Raw genomic sequence first — 9,178 nt, forward strand, 5'->3', positions numbered from 1 at the left:
TCTGGGTTCACATATAAAGAACACTGAGACTGCTGATGAAAACCTTAGTATTTGCTCACCATATTCTTTATCACTCTACCTTTGTACAAATGGAGCAAATCTTTGTAATTATCTATACCCGTTTCGCTCTACCTTTGAACCAGCAATAAATCTTTTCCATTCATCTGCAAGGATGGGATGAACATCATCAGACAAATAATCATTGAGTAATTTAAGTTTCCTAAGAAAATATATCAGTTTGCTCCCTTAGTATGTGCGATATTAAATCTGAAAGAAAACTTATTATTTTCTTCCATGTGTCCAGTCAGAAGAACTGTACCAGGCTACTAGTAAGCAAAAATGAGAACATTTCAGATTGTTCCAGGGAAAAAGAATAGAGGGAGATATAACTTTTCTGAATGCTGATTGGTTGCTGAGCAGATAATGATTTATGGCACATTTTAAATTACTCTCTGGATGGAATGGTTTATGGAGGGGGGAAATGGGATTGTTCTTTAATATCCTGAAGCATCTGAAAACCAATGCAACTTTCATTGATCTGCTCTCTGCTGGATAATACTGCTATTTAAAATCAATGACATATTTACTTCTCTCAGAATGCCTCCATGGTTGTAAACCACTCTGTGTTGTTTGTTGAGGAGTAAATTTCATATTCATTCCTCCACTAAACCGGACTTTCCATAGACTTTGGAGTACCCCAGGTTAATAATATTCAGCCTTTCTTTTTATCCTCTTCTCTATCCCATTTCCATTTTCTAATCGCCTGTGATAACTTGACGATCAATAGTCTTCAATAGCCTCTGACAAAAAATGATCAAACTAGAATGTTCTGCACATTCCTCATTACCCATATCTCAGCAGAATCTTTCCTAATATTTCTTCAATAATGAGCAACGAAGTGTTAGCTTGATTTTTGTTTGTTTTTGTTTGGGGGAGGTGTAGATTTTTTCCTAAACAATGATAAGATAAAGCAAAGTTTACATTTAGAAATGAACACTAAGTCCCTATATCAGATATTCATATAAAATTTTATAGCTGCTTTCATCACTGTAAAAAAATGCTCTTCAACTGAGTTAAAAAGGGAACAAAACCTGCTCAAGAATGCTGCTTGGCCAAATGGCCCATGATTGATGGGGCAGCAACAACCAGGGGGTATTTGCCAATTCACCAATGCCAAGTCCTCCGAGTGATCTTGCTGCCTGCGACAGCTGGTGTTCGCTATTGGAAGACTGTTTCTGTATATGTCTCTGATTTGCATATTTATATACCTCGGCTGCTGTATGAGGTCTACATTTCACAGCAGTGTGTATAGCTGTGCAGCCTTGCTGCCTGAGTGCCTCTGGGCATGGGGTGGTAGAATTGGTGTGAGTGAAATGAGAATTTTGGAGATTTTTTGTTTTGCAGGTTAGCAAGTAATGCTACATTTTTTGTTCATCTCCCTCTTCATTGACTTCAATAATATTTTTGAAACATCTCTGTGCAGGGGCTATTATTTGAAGTAGACACATTGTATGCTCTCTAGGAGGGTACAAGCTCAGATATTAAGGCATCATAGAAAGATAGAAAGGAAGAGATGAAAGGAATACATTTAGTTGAATCCTGAAGTGGGAATTTGGGGGTTTGCCCATTGAAGCGATGTCACTGATGTTTTTCCCTACGTTGGGAAAGATTTAAGAAGGTAAGAATTGTTCTATTAAGTCAGATTTATAAACATCCTAGTTGAGGTTTTTCTTTCTACATAGTAATATCACAGGGATCCTAGAACAGGTGAGATTTCTGCAGATGTTTGAAATATCAAATACAGAATACTTACCAAGCAGAAAAAAATGGGGAATCGTTCTTCAGATGAAAAGAATGTGAAAAACATGGCTTGTAAAAAACAGAAATTGGATAAATCTACAATGACTAGGTAGAAATGAAGTGGTCTTGAAAACAGAGAGAATGATAGGTGATTTGGAAGAGGTATAAATAAGGTGAGTGTTACATAAAAATATTTTTAGATAGTTGATGATAATCTTCATCTTTTTTTGTTGTGAGACAGATAATTTTAGAAGCTTAATGGAGATTGTTAACTTGGTAAAAATGATGGATGGGGACTTTAGAGATAGAAAATACAATCTGAAGTAGGATGCTTTCAAAGGCAGTTTCTGGAAAATAGTAGCATCCCACACGTGTGCACAAACACACACACACACACACACACACACACACCCCTGCGCGCGCGCAAAATAAGCAGAGTAAAGGGACGGGTGCGGAGGTAGCCACAGAAGCTGAGGAGGCCCGAGCTCTTCAGTAGCTCCGAAGCCAGGAATTGGAGGTGTGATGGTTCACATCTCGAATGGACAAGTACTGGACAGTCGAGTCAGTCCCCATGGAGGTTATCTTTGATAACAGATTTTTTTTTCTGGGGAATAGCTGAGTTTATAGTTTGGCTTTTCAAAACTCTGCTTCAGCAAGATGTGAAAAAGAGAAGAGGCTATGGAAATTCATCTGATTCCAGATAGGACGATGGAAGAGGGCCACCCGGAAATGCTCCCTGAAGAATGGGTCAATCAATCATCTGCGTGGCCCCAGTACCCCTCCAATGGCTGGAGGATGAGGAAGGTGAACGTCTGCTCTAAGAAGCAGACAACTGGAAGTGCACATTCAGAAGCAGGAGGAAGTCATCAGGAAGGAGAGGTCTGACCACGCCAGACAAGTTAGATGAGTGTGCCCGTCTGAACGAGGATTGCCCTGTGTCCTCACAGATGAATGAGGTCATGCTGGGAATTCCCTCCGCAGGGATCTGGCCTGACTGATTTGCAGTTCTATAAATGCACACATTTGTCTCATTATCTTTTTTGTATAGTTGATTAAAGTAATTATAAATAAATATTTTTAGGTTGCAAAAGACACACACACACACACAAAATAAGCAGAGTAGAATGCCGACGGGTGACAAAGATGAAGCAATTTTTCAATAGATCTGACAGAAATGTTTATGTTTTGTCTGAAGAACAATAAAGAGTTTAAAAGTAAACTTAAGTTTTTCAATGGCAATTTTCCACCATGGTGGCCTGGAGGTTAGGATGAATACAACTGTTCACAGTTTGAAGAGTCTACTTACTATAGACGGAATATTTATGTCCTTCCCACTCTCCCCACCTAAATTTGTATATTAAGATCTTATCCCAGTGTAATAGTATTTGGAGATGGGACCTTTGAGAGCTGATTAGACTCTCACCTTACAAGTAGAACTAACGACCTTGTAAGAGTCTCCATCTCCCAAGTGAGGACACACTGAAAAGTCTGTGAACCAGGAAGCAGATCTTCATCAGACATTAAGCCTGCCAGTGCCCTGATCAGAGATTTTCTGGAGGACAGAGCTGTGAGAAATAAGTTTCAGTTGTTTGTAAATCACCCAGCCTGTGGTATTTTGTCACAGTACTCTGAATAGACTGACACACTACCATATGTACCATGTACTCACCTGCATTACCTGTAAGCCTCACACCAACCCTCTACAGTGAATATTATCAGCCCTATGATAGATGAAATAATGGAGACAGAAAAGTGTAAATAACTCACCCAAATTCATACAACTGATATTTGACAGTGCCATGCTTCAAAAGCAGATCTGTTTAATCCTAGAAGTTATTTTTGTTTTCCTGTTTGTTTACGTGTTTTCCTGACACGCTGCTTCTTTGCGCGCAGAGGAGGGATGTAAAGAAAAGATAGTGAACAGCTTTCCTGGGCATATTTAATTTGAGTATTAGAGAAATAGTCATCTGGGGGGTATAGGTTAGATAAAGAATGTGTGGGGATGCTCTCTGCATACCTGTGCAATGTGCAGTCTGAAGTATGATAGGCCTCATTTTATAATTTAAGAGTGTGAGAAATAGAGTGGATAAATTACTTGATTACGGTCACAAATCTAGTTCCTGCTAAAAGTGTTGAAAGTGAGAGTAACCCACAGCTGGGCTACATTTCTTTGAAGTACAATACAGGGCATTGAAAAGACATTTTGGTTGTCTAGAAAGCTACAGTAGGCAAAAATTATCACAAGTATCAATCAAATATGGAACAAAACTGAATATACAGAAATAAGAAAACTAGACATATAACGTCTTTGAAATATTACTGTCTAATGCAATTATATCATAAATGACATATAAATCTAATTGTTTTTAAGATGTAATTACTTCTCTTCTGATTTGGCTTGGTATGGGCATGGTTTGCACTCACTTTCAGCATACTGCTCATCTAAACTGAGTAAACAGCTGTTCACAGACTGTTTTGCTGATTCAGACACAAACTCCAAAGTGAATGCTAGCCACGTGTTTACAGAGACTTTTCATTTGGGGAAGTGTCATCTGCTAAGTGCTGTCTGACAAAGCACTACGACTGAGTCCCATTCTTACACCTCATCTATGTGTTTGTCCACAGAGTGTCTTATACATGGTAAATATTTTTTAAATATTATCATAATTATGGTTAGGTTGTATTATATTGGTTTCGACACTTAGAAAATTAGACTACGGACTTGCCAAAAATCCCAAACCTAGTTATAAGGTGTAATAAATAGCTTCTTAAGCACACAGGTTCTGAGACCAGACTCCGAATGATATTCCAGTTTGAATTATTTACTAGTTAGATGATTAATAAAAGGGAGAGAGAGAGCCAAGATAAATAGGAAGCACAATAGGGTAAATGATAAATTTGACAACCTTACCAACAGACTGGTCACAGCAGAGAAGTGAGTCAATGAACAACAGGACAAATCAGTAGAAAGTATCCAAAATAAACACACACGGAAACATCTTCTATCTGTATGAGACCAGGAAATGGTAAAATCCCATAAGAAAAAGAGAAAACAAAGAGGGCAGAAGAAATATTTGAGGTGACAATAGTAAAGAATTTTCAAAAATTAGTAAAATGCATAAACCTCAGATCCCCCCAAAAAACTACAATACAATCATGTTCAAAAACTACTTTTATACACACACACACACACACACACACACACAAACATGTGATACGAATAGTGTCTCACATAATATCCGATAGTTGTTAGTACCACTATTACTGTTATAATTATTGTATTGCCTTCTAAAAGGGAAAACTACTAACAGAAAGCTTTTACTAGTTCTTGGGCTTTAGAAGATGAGTGAGTTTAAATTTATTTATTTAAGTTTCAAAGATGGAGGGGTCAGCCCCATAGCCTAATGGTTAAGGGATCCCACATAGCCCTGGTGGCTTGAAAAACACACTGCGTATATGTGCCTGCATGCCCCAAATCCTGACGGTGTGGAGAAATGGGGGTGGAAGGATTGTAACATGGCCACACTCTACCAGGGGTGCTTTCTCCCTCTTTCTCTCTATTCTTTCTGGCAAGTACACATACATTCTGTATGTAAATAAATAAATAAATAAGAATGAACTTAGTAAAAACATGAATAGTATGTTATATCCCAAGACATCTTTTACCTCTACATTGTTGTTCTTATATTTTCACTTCCAATGTAGTTTTGTGCTTAACATACTACTACCCATTTGTTATTATTATTATTTTTTAATGTATTCAGTTATGCAATTAGGTTCTTGGCAAAAAAAAATTAGAACACAAATTTGTGAGGATAAACTCCGTTTGTAAGGGCAAAAACAGATTGCAGATAGCCCTGGAGCTGAGGAACAGCTTTAATGTTTGGTGAAATTTGCAAGTCCACAGCTTTTTGATCAACCTTGTGCTACTCTGAAATCTTGTATTTCTTCTTCTCTTGTCAAAGATCTCACCTTCCTGGTGTCCAGGCTTCCACAGTTTCTTTTTCTTGAAGTAAGCATTGGTAAGGTGCTTCTGGTGTGTTCTACGCAGGGGAACTCGATTGAGAACCAGCAGTCCTGTCACAAGTAGCAAGTCACTGCTCAGCTGCTTCAGGAAAACCACTCTCTTGCCTCTGTGGCGTCCAGTGAGGGTGACCAGAATGGTCCCAGGAGTGATGCTGGCTTGCAGCTTTTTCACATGCTGACTGAAGGGTTTTTTCCATGACTCAACAGCTTTCAAGGCACATCTTCAATAGGATAATACCTAGACATTTTGTGTAGTTTAACCACACAGGTACCACCATTCTTGTCTCCACCAACTGGTTTTGTGACAGTGGCAAGAAATTTCTCCTTTTTCTTTTCTATCCTGGATTTAGTGGCCAAGTATTTCTTATTATACATGGCCTTTCTGGGATACATGGCGGACCGGGAGTATCTGCTGATGCCCCGGACTAAGACAGGGGTTCAGCTGCAATGGGGCTTCCCCTTCTTGGGCTTTTTAGCCTTGGGGTCACCCTTTTTAACCTTGCCACTGACATCAGCCTTCTTGGCATCAGGTTTCTTTTCTTCTCCTTAGTGTCCTGCTTCACAGCTTTTTCACCTGTCATCTTGTATAGTGGGAACTAAACTCCCCATTTGTTATCATTGACTAAAACTATTTCTTCCTTAATTCAATGAGGACCAATCATATCCAAAACACGTTGAAAGTTTCCATGCAAATTTCATTTTCCATGCAAATTTCATTCACAAACAGGAGTAAGTTAATGCAACTACATTTTTCATCTCATTGACTTATTTTTACTTATTTTATTTGTAATTTTATAAGTAGTTCATAAGTGTATTTTTTCGGGACCAGTAGTTGGTGTAATGGCTATGTTGCTGGACTCCCATGTAGTTGACTGAGGTTCGAGTTCCGGACCTGGTGGCTTAAACTCATGCTGGGTACATGTGCGTGTGTGCCCAAAATTCTGAGAGGAGAATGGAGGAGAAGGGATTATGGTGTGGCCATGCCCCCGGGAGGAGCTTTCTCACTTTCTGTCTCTCTTTCTCTCTCTGTCTTTCTGGTAAGTACATGTGCCCTATAGCAAAAACTTCCCCCCTCCCCCCAAGAAAATGTATTTTTTCTTATCAAATTCTCAAGCCACAAAGATAAACTGAAAGTTCTCTTGTGCAGAGTCACTGTATCAACTTCCTCCTCAGGGAGAACTGTGGTCACTAGTTTTGATTCAGTGTCCTTATTTTAGTCACATCATCCTCAAGAACAAATAAAATAGATCATAGAAATAATAATATCCTTAAACTCTTTCTACTTTGATACCTAAAAATTAATAAAGAAGAATACATTCCATAAATGTTTGTTTAACATCATCTGTATGCCCTTGAGATGCTGCTGTAGAGCCTGATATGAATCATTAAAGAAAAAACTAAAAACTGTCCTTTTCTGGAATTTAGATTCCAGACAAGAAGACAGCCAATAAAAAAGATAAGTAAGAAAAAATACACAATATATCTGATGGTGACAGTGCTAATCTTGAAAAAGAGGGAAAAAGAAAGGAATGGGGGTATGTAGCTTGGGGATGTGGGCTGTTTGTAGTTTTCAATCATGTGACAGAGAAATCCTCCTTTCAGTCATGTGACAGAGAAATCCTCCTTTCAATCATGTGACAGAGAAATCCTCCTTTCAGTCATGTGACAGAGAAATCCTCCTTTCAATCATGTGACAGAGAAATCCTCCTTTCAGCAAACACCTGAGGGATGAGTGTAAATAACATCCTTACACCACAAACACCATCTGCCTGTCACCATATCAGATTGGGCTGTATCTACAAACATCCGGTCCATGCATGGAGAATAATTAGGGCCAGACCATGGTAGGTGACTTCTCCAACCTTTTGAAAACAAAAAGGGAACCAAACCAGTATATCATAATTAATTGCATAATTTTAATCTAAAGTTGTATTCCATTAAGTGACTTAGGCATGCTCTCTTTTCTATATAACATGCTAAAAAGAGCATGAACTACGGGGCAGAGACCTTGACTTAGATCCTGACTCTGCTATTACTAGCTATGCACTTAAGAGCTTCTGTTGGCTCACTTTCAAAGTGGAAACACGAATGTTAATAAGTCCTTGTGAGAACACAAATGCCTCTATATGAAATACGAAAAAGTGTGCTAAGTGCCCAGGTTGTCTCCTAGTCCCTGGCTCCGTTGTATATATTCACATTTCCCCAGCCACGTGAGGCTAGTACATCTCATATCTCCTGACACGTTCCTGTCTACCAGAAAATAAACTTCTAAATGAGAGAAGTATATCATTTTTATCTCTCATGGCGTATTTACATTTTTTTGTTTACATACCTTTTGTAGCCCAGGGTCTTAGATATGATAAGTTTAAATTTTTTTAATTAATTAATAAGCTTGTGATTTTGGTAGAAGTCCCTCTATTTCCTCTCAGATTTTGAAACTAGATATTTATTAGCCCTTGAATTTGCTTAGATATTATACTGCCATTGAGTATCTTACATCTAAAAGATCTGATGTATTCATGTGCTTTTCCAACTTTGTACTTGTTATTTGAAAAAAGAGTTTACAATCAGTTTTTATTTGGTTACTTTTGCAACCCTGCTAGTAAATATGTATATTGCTAGAAAGATTAAGTAATAGAAAAAAGATGGAAGGGATAAAGCAGAAGGGAGGAAAGGGAGAAAAGGGGAAAAGAGAGAAGAAAAAGCAAAGGCAAAAGCAGAAACAAAGAAGGCCTTTGCATTTTCCCAGTCTCCCATAGCAAATAACTTTGGCAGCATTCTCTGCCCAGAGGCATTGCTATGTAACATAAATCAGAAAAAGGCTATGTGCAGCCAGAAACGGAGGGACTCAGGGAGGACTCCAGGTGGTTATGGAAGCCAGCCCTTCCTCCAGCAGGAGTGCGGCATGCTCAGATGGATCAGTGAGGATCCTCATTACCCTTCCCGGTGATTCACACAAGCACCAGCATGCTAGGGGCAGGGGCATTTCATTAACAAGGTTCAGGTGATTTCTCATCATCTAACGCGGTGAGTCAGCCAAGTCAGCCAATGAAAACTCAGACACCTAATTAAAAGATCTCATTTACATCTGTTTGGCTACTCCTGTGTACAAGACCTGTAGGTCTTCTAAACTGAGATTTCAAGGAAAGTTCCGATGTTGGAAGATATCAACTGTGCTTGGTGAAAAAGACTGAGCCTGCTGATTCCTCTGTTGGAAACAAGATCTATCTTTCCCCAGGTAAACAATAGTTTTTGGTGTGGGAAATGCTGGAAGAAGGAAGCTAGCTCAGAAAAGCCGAACAAAGATACTAATTAATTCCTCTTCAGAATTCTCAGGAACTGGATGTCTTTC

General features: G+C 38.7%; 1 protein-coding gene and 1 pseudogene across 1 annotated transcript in view; both read left to right on the top strand.

Annotated features, from left to right (window-relative positions):
• Positions 1-9,178, top strand: part of LSAMP (limbic system associated membrane protein) — a 710,022-nt gene that overhangs the window by 402,455 nt on the left and 298,389 nt on the right. The window lies entirely within an intron of this gene.
• LOC102491336 (selenoprotein K pseudogene) lies at positions 2,323-2,754 on the top strand (annotated as a pseudogene).

Source organism: Tupaia chinensis, unplaced genomic scaffold (assembly GCF_000334495.1).
Source record: "Tupaia chinensis unplaced genomic scaffold, TupChi_1.0 Scaffold149148_1, whole genome shotgun sequence".
Taxonomy (NCBI): domain Eukaryota; kingdom Metazoa; phylum Chordata; class Mammalia; order Scandentia; family Tupaiidae; genus Tupaia; species Tupaia belangeri.